The following is a 12,913-nucleotide window of genomic DNA, read 5'->3' as shown; positions in this document are numbered from 1 at the left end:
CTCTTCATCCTGAGTTTTGCCTCTTTAATCAGGGTGAAATCTCAAATGAAGAATTTTCCTTTCAACATTCATAGTAGAGACCCAGATAAATGCTACAGCTCTGAAGCTAGAAAGAGAAGTGAGCAACCAAAGGCAGGTCAATCCTTTCAAAGATCCACTAATCGGTTCTTCCTGCTTTGGTGGCCAATAAAGAGATGACTTCATCTGCCCCAAAGCACTTGGGTCCTTCAGCAAATGCCTTTACTTTGAAATAATTGTGTTCTTTGGCTGACTACGGTAAAAGTAAGTATACTAATGGGAACTTATGAGTCACAGTTTTAAAAGTGTGGACCCACAGAGTACTCTTGAGCCAGAAGTAGCTGCTCCCAAGGCACACACCTTTGATTTCAAGGAGGGGATAGCTCTAAGGGGAACTACAAATACCTGTATTTGTTACCTCACAGTATAGTCATAGCCATCAAATGAGTTAATGTATATGAAGGCAAGACAGTGGTTTTTTTGGTTAGTTGGTTTTTGTTTTGTTTTGTTTTTAAGACACATAGTTGCTAGCTCTGTCCTTCCCTCCAGTGTAACTAACTAAAGCTCTGAAATGGTGATCTGTATGGACTAGGATTTGTAGCATGGAAATGGAAAGAATTTGAAAGGAAATAACTCCCTGGAAAGCCAGGATTCTTTTCCTTGGGGTTCATGAATTTTTAAAAATATTTTGATAACAACATTTCAACAGAATTTATTTTCTGTATACATTTAAAAACTTTACTCTGAGAAGGTGTCCATAGACTTCACTAGATTGTCAATGGGGCACATGACTCACAGAATGACAACTTAGATAAATCAAAGGAAGTGAAAAGTAAAGTTTAACCATAACCAGAAGGATTTCTGCTGACCAATATTGGATGATGTCTTTGGGGTCTGAATTACAGAAGAAAGAAATAGTCCTAGATTTTTGTTAGTAAAGCTAAAAATTTCTCCTTGAAATAAATAAAAGGGAAAAGTCAGATAGCAGTGGCATATCATTAGCAGACCAGCAGGTGGCAGTAGATAGCAGCAGAGAGGAACAAAGAACCCACACATCCAATGTTGCCAAGTCTTTTGTGGTTTCTGCTTTCATATCTCTCATATGCATACCCTTTGCTCCTCTGATAGCGCCATTACCTTGGTGCGGACCCTTATCACCTCATTAACTGGAGCCTGTTGATCTCCCTGCTTCAAGTCTCTCCCCACTCTAATCCATCCTCCAATCAGCTACCAAAGTGATTTTCCTAAATAAAGTGCAGGTCTGACTACGTCGTCCCAATTATTTGATAAACTCCAATGGCTCCCTATTACCTCTAGGGTCAAATATGAAATTCTGTTTGGACTTTAAAGTCCTTTATAACTTGATTCCTTAGTACCTTTCCAATCTTCTTACCCTTTCTTCCCCTCCAAGAACTCTACAATCCAGTGGCCTCGACGCTCCTCACACAGGACCATCATCTCCTAACGCCTTCTCTTTTGAATGGCTCTCCCTCATGGTTGAAATGCTTTTCTTATTCACCTCAACGTCTCTGGCATCCCTAGCTTTCTTTAAACCAGAGAAAAGTAAGCACTTAAGAAGTGCTTATTGACTAGATTGTGTCAAATAAGAGTGCCAGAGGTAGAATGCCAAAATGGCAGAAGGGGGCAGCCCGTGGGAGACCAGCAGGTAGCCAAACAGTGGAGAGGATGACCTACAGCTAGATGACATCACTAGACCAGCTGGATGACATCATTTGGATATGCAAGTTGGAGGCACAAGTTTATTGTAAGGACATCATCCTACTAGAGTAATTTCTTGGCTACACACATTAGGCAGCTAGGTGGCACAGTGGATAGAATGTTGGACCTGGAGTCAGGAAGACTTAAGTTCAAATCCAACCTCAGACACTTACCAGCTCTGTGATCCTAGCCAAGTCACTTCACCCTGAATGAGATGGAGAAGGAAATGGCAAACCACTCCAGTGTCTTTGCCAAGAAAACCCCCAAAGGGATCACAATGAGTCGGAGGCAACTGAAAAATGATTAGACAATACAAGTAATACACATGTTCTAAACACATGGTCTCCTAGGTGGGATTAAGAAAGAAAATGTTTGAATTTTTATTAATATTTATTTTTATCTAAAAACAAAGAATGAAATTAAGTTTACTAGATATTTAATGTATGAACTAACACTGGTGCCTTCATTCAGTTCATATGAAAGGTGATCATACAATACATTCTAATGGAAGAGTGGGAATTTTGCAACATGGAAAGATTCTCAGCAGAAGGAATAGTCCTGAAGTATAGCCCACTCTTATTTGTTTGCTTTTAGAGGCAGGTAGGTGGCAAAGTGGGCCCTAGAGTCAGGAAGACCTGAGTTCAAATCCTATCTCAGATAATTCCTAGCTAAGTGACCTAGGGCAAATCACTTAACTTCTGTCTCAGTTTCCTCATCTGTAAAACGGGCATGATAAGAGCATCTACCTCATAGAATTATCATAAGGATAAAATGAGATAATATTTGCAAAGGACTTACGACAGAGCCTTGTACAGAGTAGGAGCTTAATAAGCGTTTGTTCCTTACCTACCTTTCTTCCCCTTTTAGAATATTGTAAATATATCAGATTTTGTGTGCCCAACTCACTTCCAAATTACAAGTCAAAAACAAATGGCAATCTAATCTGATCTAACAAGAAGCCTGTCACAAAAATTTGAAACTATCAAGGTTATCTGAAACATGAATTTGCTTACACGATCATTAATAATGAATCTTGCCCTAAGTGTATATCATGCCTTCAGATATTGCTCATGATAGTATGAAGCATCACAATTAATAAGACATTTTACACTAATCTATTTTTGCTGAAAGTGATATATTATCACCCACAAAAACATTTATGACTGCTCATATCACATCTGATTAAACTTCCTAAGAGTTTCAGTGAGTTTTGAACTCATTTGTTTAAAATATAAAAATGCGTCACCTTCTCATTAGTTTGCAAGAAGAGTTGATTGACATTAGCAAAGATGAAAATGTACTTCTCAAATTTCCACAAAAACTTTTGCATAATTGGATGGGACTGAAAGGTAAGCAAAGCAACCTGATTTTGTAAGCACAGTCAATAATGCACTTCCATGAAGATCTACATATCTTGGTGAGGTATTTATTTTATGCAACTGGGTTTTGAGAATGCCCAAATCATCTAAAATGGAGGAACCATGTGGGAGATATCAGGGACCTGTTTTTGGGAGAAGTCATCCTGCTTTACTACCACATGGATAGGAATAACGTCTTTGTCTTTATGACAGTATGGAGGAGTGGGGGAGGGGAATCCTTTGAACTAAAGGTTCAATCACAGTAAGGGAACCATGTACTGATCTGGGTGTGAAGGGAAGATCTATTTCCCTCCTCCCCCTAACCCTGGCTCTTTGGCCCCAAGAATTGGGCTTGGGGTTTTGGTCTGTTTTGTTTGTCCTTTTAAGTTCTAAGAACACCCTGAATCATGATGACCTTAGAGTCAAGATTCCAAGCCAGTTATCTCTGCCAATGAAACCTTGAGAAGTTATGGTCCCAGGGAGGCTTTGGACTTAGAACTTGGTGGGACCATGCTATAAAGGAACAGAGTTAACCTGTGAACCTAATGCCTCTTGGCTTCACTGAGACTGTGGGGGGAGGGAGGGGGAGGAGGATCATGCCTTCTAGGTGAGAGAAAGAAGAGGAAGGTTTGCATGTTTGTTTTAGTTATACCTTTGAAGTAAATAGTCCTTGTAAAAGCTACTCTATTAAGTGGTTAAACAGAACTGAGATGTAGAGGACCCCTACAACTGAGGGGACACATTCAGTAGGGCCTTGAACCAGGAGTAGAGACCAGACACTCCCAAACCCCCTTAAGGGTACTAGAGACTTCGAGGTGAGGGACAAAATGTAACAGGCTTGGTTTAGTATCCCAGACAATTGGGACTACAGTAGTCACTATTACATCTATTTGAGAACCTTTAAACCAAATATCAAAATAAATTGAACTTAGAACTAGACTTCTAAATCAAATTAGGTGCAGCTAAATGGCACAGTGGTTGGAGGACAGGTCCTGGAGTCAGGAAGCCCTGAGTTCAAATCTAGCCTTAGACACTTACTAGCTGTATGACCCTAGGCAAGTTATTTAACCTCTGTTAGGTTCAGTTTCCTCATATGTAAAACGAGAATAATAATTGCACCTCCTTCCCAGGGTTATTGTGAGAATCAAATGAGATAAAAACTGTAAAGTGCTCAGCACAGTACCTGGCACACAGTAGGTGCTACATAGATGTTAGCCATGATTGCTATTAAGTCACTGAATCACAAATCATTGAACCAACATTTTAAAAATAACATGGCACATTCAATTATACTGCTCTCACTAAAAATGCTGCAATGAAATTTTGTTCAAATGAAAATCTGCCTTCTCCCTCCCCTCTGAAATACCACCCCCCTCCACAATGGGAAAGCAAAAGGAAAAAATCTCTTGTTTCACACGTGCATAATCAAGCAAAAACAAATGCACTTATTGACTATTGTATTGATCTGTCTTTTTAAATTGTCCTCAAAAGACTGTTGGCGGTGTATAAAATGTTCTCCTGGTTCTGTTCACTTCACTCTGCATTTATTCATACAAGTTATCCCAGGTCTCCTTGAACCATCACCTTCCTCAAAATATTCCAATATTAATGATATTTTTAGTAAGAGAAAAAAGGTTTTGTGCCATTAACAAAATAAAAATTATTTTTAAATGTTGCTTATTTCATTTTTATCTAATCCTTTTTAATTTCTGGTTTTGCATATTTTATACACATGTACATTGGTACAGTAGTACATATGCATCACTTGCAAATAAATAAATATGCATATATTATGGGTATGTGGTCAAAATATTTTGCTGATAGGGATGTATAATTTTTTAAATCATTTTTCTCCATCAACAAAAATCTGTCTTCTCACACTTCTAATTCAGATCCTTTCACATTTGAGAAGTGGAGAAAAACAAACCTTGGTATAAATATACATAATCAAAACTAATTTCCACATGTCTAAGGCCAAAAAAAAAGTCTCATTCTGCACTCTGAGTTCTTCTTATCTCTGTTAGGAGATGAGTAGTATGTTTTAGAATGAGTCTTCCGTAAGAGTTCCTAATCTTTCAAAGTTGTTTGCTTTTACCATATTGTTATCATTGTATACATTTTTCTCCTGCTTCTGATCACTTCATTCAGCATCAGATCATATAAGTCTACCCAGGATTTTCTTAAATCATCTCTTTCATTATTTCTTATAATAGTATCCCATCACATTTATAAAGCATTACTTGTTCATCTACTCCCCAATTTATGAGCACGAGTTACCTGATTTTTAAAATTTGGAGACACTAACTAACCTACACATGTACCCTCTTGTACATATCACCTGGCCATATATCTTCCCCACACATATTTCCCGGGCTTGTTGCCTGGACAGAGATGTGTTCCCTCTCCCACCATTGGTACGGTAATCTGCAGAAGCATCTACCCATGTGTATATGTAGGGGCTTTTCCTGGATATTTATTTTGCTATGCTTTTTAATTAAATGTCTTTTGCTTGGAATTAGTCCATCTTCTGGTTGGTCAGGTAAACAAAACATCCATGGGGATTCCTGAAGCTGGAATAGCTCTTAAGAGATCCTTGGGCTACATACATAAAATATTTTGTAATCATAAATCCTATGTGTTAATTATTATAATAATAATTACAAAGAGAGAGTAGGCCAAAAAGCTCCAGGCAGCCCTGGCCCAGGATTTCAGGTGAGATTAGAATATGGTTGGATTCCTTTCCTTGTAGAGTACCCAATTATTCAAATGTCCACGTCCATGAAGCAAGCACACAGCCCTTTCTAGGTTGGGAGGGTGGGGAATTTTTATACTAAATGACTCCTGAGAAATTTTTTTAAACCAGCCCTGACCTCCAGTAATGATATAAAAGTGAGCATAGGCTCTCCAAGTAGAGGACAAGGTTTGAAAAGTCTTACCAAATTTGGAGGGGCATTGAGTAGAGTCAGAGAGACATTTGGTTTTTCTGTTACCAGAAGACTACCTAAATACAGAAAGATTCATCACTAGCAGGCTGGTCACTAGGTAATGAATCCTTTGGCCATGGGAATCTATGAAACAGATATTTTGGTAGGAGTTGGGGCTGGAACTGCAATATCTTTTCTTTTATCATGCAAAGGGGAATCTCTAAGCAAACATGAAGCCAAGGTGTGCTTGGCTTCCTCCCAAACCAATCAATCCTTCTCCCTTGAATGGCACAGGAACAGCTCCCAGAAATTTGAATAATCTCACTCAGTTGGCTGCAGATGGACTCACAGAATCCCAGAATCTCAGATTTGGAAAGGGAGCAAATCCCCATCAGAACACATCCAACGAATAGTCATAGAGACTTTGTTCAAAGATCTCTAATAAGGGGAGCTCATTATCTCCTGAGGCAGCCATTGTACTTGGGACAGCTCTAATTGTTAGGAAGTTTTTCCTGACATCAAACCCGAATTTGCCTCTTTCCAACTTCAACCCATTACCAGTGGTGCCAATGAGAGAAAGTATAATTACTCTTTTGCATTACAGTCTTTTAGATACTTGATTTAGTGCCCCCCCCCTCAGTCTCCTCCAGGTTAAACATCTTTATTTTCTTAAACTATTATTAATATGACATGAGTAGAAAAGCACAAGGTAGTAAAGTGGATAGAGTGCTGAGCCTGGCATAAGAAAGACCTAAGGTGAAATCTGGTCTCAGACATTTACTAGCAGTGTGACCCTGGGCAAGTCATTTAACCTATGTCTGCCTTGATTTCCTCAACTGTGAAATGGGGATAATAATAGTACCTACTTCCCAGGGTTGTTGTGAGGATCAAATGAGATAATATTTGCAAAACATTGTACAGTGTGAGGCACATAGTAGATGATTAATTAAATGCTTTTTCGGGGCAGCTAGTTGGCATAGAGCACAGGCCCTGGAGTCAGGAGTACCTGAGTTCAAATGCAGCTTCAGACACTTGACACTTACTAGCTACATGACCTTGGGCAAGTCACTTAATCTCAATTGCCTTGCCTTCCCCTCTTCATAAATAAATAAATGCTTATGTCCTTCCCTTGTGAGATCAAGGCCTTTCATCATGTTAGTTGCCCTTCTCTGGACACTCTCCAACTTACCAATGTCTTCTTCAGCTGTAATGCCCAGAACTGAGTAGAATACTCCAGACGTCATATGACCAGGATAGAGTACAGAGGAATTTTCACTTCCTTATTCCTAGACACTATGTCCTTTTAAATGTAATCCAGTATCACATTAGCTGCCATTTAACCCAGTTCACCCATATGAGTTTGCAGTCCATCAAAATCCTAAGTGGTGGTGTTTTTTTTTCCCCAGACAAACTGCTATATTGCCATGTGCTTCCCCCATATTATTGTTGGCATGTCTATCTGGGTCCTAAGTGTAAGATTTTATACTCATTCTTATCAAGTTGTATCTCATTAAATTCAGCTCTGTCCTATTTCTTAAGATCTTTTTTGGATGCTGACTCTATCATCCATTGGGCTAACCTTTCCCAAGCATGCCATCTATGTCTTTGTCCAAGTCACATACAAAAGTAAACAGCACCTGCCAACTTGACATCCAATCATTAACCATGATGCTTTGAGACCAGTCATTTGACTGGATCCTGATTCATTGAATTATATCATAATCTGGCCTACATCTTTTCCTCAAGAATATTTAGAAATACTTTATCACATGCGTTGCTAAAATCTACAAAATCTATAGCTACAATATTCTCCTCACCTATCAATTTAGTTGTCCTGGTATAACCTGTTTTCAGTAAAGCTCTGCTGGTTCTATAAGATCACTGCTTCCTCTTCTAGATCTTCTTTAACCATCTCTTTAATCATCCGTTCCATAAATTTTTCAGGAATCAAAGTTAAGCTTACTGACCAATGGTTTAAATATTATTCTTTTCCCTTTTGTGAGAATTGAAACATCTGCCCCATTTTGTAGTCTTGTAATATCTTTCTCATTTCTCTGTATTCTTTTTTTCCCTATCCATACTCCCTTCATATATCACTGGTGGTTTAGGAATCACTCCAGCTAATTTTGTCAGTAACTGAGGATATAGTTTATGTGGACCAAGTGACCTGAATTTATCACAAGCAGCTGGTGCTTTCTTATGATCTTTTTATTCATGTTGGTTATCAACTTCCTATTGCCATTTTTTATTTTGTTCATTCCAGTCCAAAAGCAATTATTGTCTTTGGCAGAGAAAACAGAAGAAAAATTCAAATATAGCAGCTCTATCTTCTCTCTACTATCAGTTATCCCTGTCCCATCCACTCTAAAAAGGCCTATTGCTTCTTTGATCCTTCTGTATATGGAATCTGGCTCATAGGCAGGCTCCATCAATGTGCTCCCCTGATGTAACCTCTCCAAAAGGAAGACACCAAGGAGTTCATTTCAGGAAGAATGGTGCTCATATGTAAGGGTGTGGAGCATGTAGAGACATTACATAACTGGCTCCAGTAAGTTAACAAAGTGGTGAAGGGGAGGTTCTTTGGACTCTGAAGCATTCAGAAAGGCCTCTCAGCATCAGCCAATACTCTTTTTGCCTCAGTTGCTCTTGGGTGACTTCAGTGCCTCTTGTGCTCCTAGCATCCTCCACACTGGTTTATCAGTAAGTTGATGTAGTCTGTGCATACATCAGACCCTCATTACACTTCCCTTTCCCCTAATAGCGCTAAACAAAAACAAAACCCTTTCTTCATGCATAAGCATCATTGTCAGCCTGAGCTCAGCCTGAGTTTCAGCAATCATCACAAGGTCCTCACAGGATCATGGTAGGCTTGTATTCATCCTTGCTTCCCTGAGCATGCCTTGTTAAAAGTCTAAATTGGTCATGGGTTCTTTAGTTGCCCACACAGGTCTCTTCAGACAATCACTGTTTACTCATAGTCATGAGAATGATTTCCCTTTGTGTCTTCAGCGTTTCGTTATTGAAACTGTCCTTTGAAAGTCTAGAATTTTAGCTCATGGATTCTACTTATCCTTCCTCTCAAACACTTGAGATCTGCTCTCCCAGAATCTAGGGCACATATGAGACTGTGCTCAGCTCTCCTCTTCTCCATCACACACTCTAAGAGGTAATGGTCACTTTCCCTAATTTTCCCATCATTTCCACCCCAGCAAACCAGGTTAGTGAGAATCAGGTCAAAAATGGAATTTCCCTTTATTTATTCTCTCATTAACACAAGTCGATATATTATTAGTTGCTTACCTTTTGGCAGAGTGGAAGCTCCTACCAGAGAGAGAGAGAGAGAGAGAGAGAGAAAGAGAGAATGAGACAGAGACAGTGAGACAGAGAGAGTGAGAGAGACAGAGACAGACAGAGACAGAGAGACAAAGAGAGACAGAGAGAGAGAAAAAAACAGGGAGAGATGTTTGGTCCCCCATCATTATTGCATCAAGCCTCTGCACCAGTCTTTAATCCATTTACCGAATATCTATTTCTTCTTTTTATCTAAGAGGTGTGTACTCTACCCTCATTTCTGTTTTTCCCTCCATTGGTCTTTACCAAAAATTGCCCATCATGGACTTATCTTCTGGTTTCTGGGTTTTCTCCTATGAGTACATTTTCTTAATATAAAATGTTATGTCACCTCCCTTATCTATTCTTATTCTTTTTAATTAATTATTTTTAGTTTTCAATATTCAATTCCACAAGCTATTGAGTTTTAAATTTAACTCCACTTCCCTCCCGTCCCCAAGACAGCGTGCAATCTGATATAGGCTCTACGTATACATTCATATTAAACATATTTCCACATTAGTCATGTTGTAAAGAAGAATTGGAACCAATGGGATGAACCATGAGAGTATTCTTATGAATAAGATGTATCCGTACAAAGTGACATTCCAGTCATAGGTTGCATCCTGCGAAGTCTCTGTGACACTAATGAGGTCAAATTTGTCTCCTTGGATTAGGACCTTTAATCATGAGGCACAAGGGGACAATAAGAAGGAAATCAGGGCCTTGTATCAAGCCTTTGCACCCATGGACAGTGCTGGTGGGGTTGGCAGGTGCTGGAGAAAAGAAAACACTAGATTATAAAATTCACTCTGAATCAATCTGGTATTGTGAAAAGCTACATACTTGGAAGTTGAGAAGGGCAGAGTGTTCCTGACAACTAAGGACCCTTCTAGGTCAACAGATCTGTACCTCAAGGGAGAAGTCCAGAATTCCTCTGACAATACATTAGAACTTGACACAGGGAGACCAAGGGTCTCTAGCCAAGACAAGGGAGCTTTGGGTATCATACCATGATATACTGTGGAAGTAGCCTCTGACTAGCTGAGAGCTGCAAAAACAATGGTAATGGACATTTTAGGCTGAAAGCCACACAAAAAAATTAATGTCATCTGCTAGAAAAGTGAAGAGGAAGAGAAACTTCAGAGAGCAGCAGAGGTGCCATGATAGAAAGTGGCTATGGGAAGTAACATGTCATCTTCTGGGAGATGCAGAGACTTGTAAGCTGTGTACATCGCGCAGATAGCCAGAAAGACCATTTTGTAAAAATTGCATCTTGTCCTTGTTCCCCTGAGCACACCCCTCACCCCGGCTCCTAGTCAGTATAATAAGTTTATAAGTAGCCAGTATAAAGGGGCAATAGCAGGAAATAAGATTGCAAAGGGGAACCTGGAAGTCAGATGCAAAACATCCCAAAGATCAAGGAAGCATAATTTACAAATCATATCATATATTAACCAAAATTCACATCCTGATATCTGGTAAATCAGAGGAAGCAATTCAAACCCTACTTATCAGGGTTTTAAGTTCACTGATATGAAAAGGCCAGACAAAATCCAAACCTCCTCAGTTCCATACCAGCAGAATATTAAAAAAGGTGCTGATAACTTTGAGATGATTTGGATATGTTAATGAACTAACCCCAAGGTGGCACAGAGAGATTAGTATGTTTCCAAAACAAAAAAAAACACCCTATAAAAATGAGACCTCAAACTCCTGCCCCACCCTACCCCCAGCATTTTTCCATCTCCTGCTGCTTGTGTGCTCCCAACTCTGAGTTTACTAAATGACTCATTCCCTCTCCATCCTCTTCCCCATGCTCCCTGACTTCCTTTCCTATATGTCATCTACCTCTGTATCCCCTCTTTTAATCGCTTATTACTATTTTCTGAGACATTCACCTTTACACCCATGGTAGTTATTAAAGTGTGATTCCTATCCTGTTTCCAACTGACAATTGTGATCTTTCCTAGCAAGTACCCAAAGAATCAGATGTGCCTGCCTCCAATTCAGTCATGAAGAGGAACAATGATGAGGCAGGGCCCTGAGCACCCTCCTGGAACTGTGGACAGCCTCAGTAGGAGACATATAGCTAACATCTTTACATGGTGCTTTGAAGTTTGCAAAGCACTTTATATACGCTATCTCATTTGATCATATACCCAGGAGCCATGCCAGAGTCCACACCCCTCCTGGGACCTTACTTAGCAGTAGAAACCTATGGCTCAAGATGTCAGTGTTTTCCATGAACTCTGTTATGAACTATATTTTTTTAAGATCACAGATCAGCAATTTAGAGTTCCAAGGGACCTTAGAGGCAGCTAAGTCCAATTACCTTACTGTACAAATGAAGAAACTGAAGCCCAGAGAGGTTAAGTGATTTACTCAGGGTCACATAGCTAGTGTCTGAAGTAGAATTTGAACTAAAATCAACCTGATTCCAAGCCAAGCACTCTAGTCAATGCTCTAGGCTATGTATGGCATATTATAAAAAATAACTTGCAACCAAGCAGAGAAATAAAGGACATCATTGAGCATGTATATGTCAAGAAAGGGAGGCGGAACCATGAAGAAGGAAGCACCACTATGTGCCAGGCACTGTGCTAAGTACTTTACAAATAATTATCTTATTTGATCCTCAGAACAAGCCTGGGAGGGAGGTGCTATTATTATTCCCATTTTACAATTGAGGAAACTGAGACAGACATAGGTTAAGTGACTAGCCCTGGGTCATACCTCTAAGTTTCAGATCCAAGCTGAACTCAGGTCTTCCTGACTCCAGTGCCAGCACCCTATCCACTTTAACACCTTGCTGCCTTGATAGGTCACATAGAGTGCAGAACAGCAAATGTGACCCGAGTTTAGCCTGGGTCTCCATGCACAGGAAGACATACAGGGCACTCTATATATCTGTACAGAGGATTCACTAAAGGATTTCAATGTGAGTCATTCTCACAGGATGAGACAATGGCAGAAGATTTTGCATCAGTGACATCACATATCCATCAAAATACTTCGGTATGACAGGAAAACACAGAGAGGAAATAAAAACAAGTGTGGGAAAGTTTTCAAAGTTGCAAGAACCTAAAGATGTCTTATGATCAGGGATGGTCTTCACTGGTGTTAAAAAGAGAGCTTGGGCTGATCTCTTGGCTGCCTTTTTGTAGCACCTGTTATTTTTTAGGCAAGAGATCTCCCTATTAATGGCTTCTACATCTCTTTTATGCCCCAGGAAGAATTTCCTGGGACCTTTTCCCTTCAGTAAATAAGCTTCCATATGAGGCAGGTTTTCTCTCTTGATCCAGTAAAAATGTGATTACTTCTGGGTGCTAATGACAAATCTATCGGTACCCAAAGGAATCATAGAATTACAAACTCATAGGTAGTTAGAGCTGGAAAGGTCCTTAGACATCACTTAATTCAGACTCCTTCTTTTATAGATGACTCCAATGAGAGTAATTCACATCAACAAGTTATTAAGTGCTTACTATAGCTTCCCATCTCACAAAGGAAAGTTATCCTAGGTCACCCATGACATTATGTTCCAAAGCAGCCTCTTCATCC

The 12,913-nt window shown here is 39.5% G+C and overlaps 1 long non-coding RNA gene across 1 annotated transcript in view; it reads right to left on the bottom strand.

Annotated features, from left to right (window-relative positions):
- The window catches only part of LOC140522327 (uncharacterized), a 60,552-nt gene that overhangs the window by 16,510 nt on the left and 31,129 nt on the right, over positions 1-12,913 (bottom strand). The gene's annotated exons all lie outside the window — the stretch shown is intronic.

This window comes from Notamacropus eugenii, chromosome 2 (genome assembly GCF_028372415.1).
Source record: "Notamacropus eugenii isolate mMacEug1 chromosome 2, mMacEug1.pri_v2, whole genome shotgun sequence".
In the NCBI taxonomy this organism is placed as follows: Eukaryota; Metazoa; Chordata; class Mammalia; order Diprotodontia; family Macropodidae; genus Notamacropus; species Notamacropus eugenii.
This window is presented reverse-complemented; position numbering and strand designations above follow the sequence as displayed.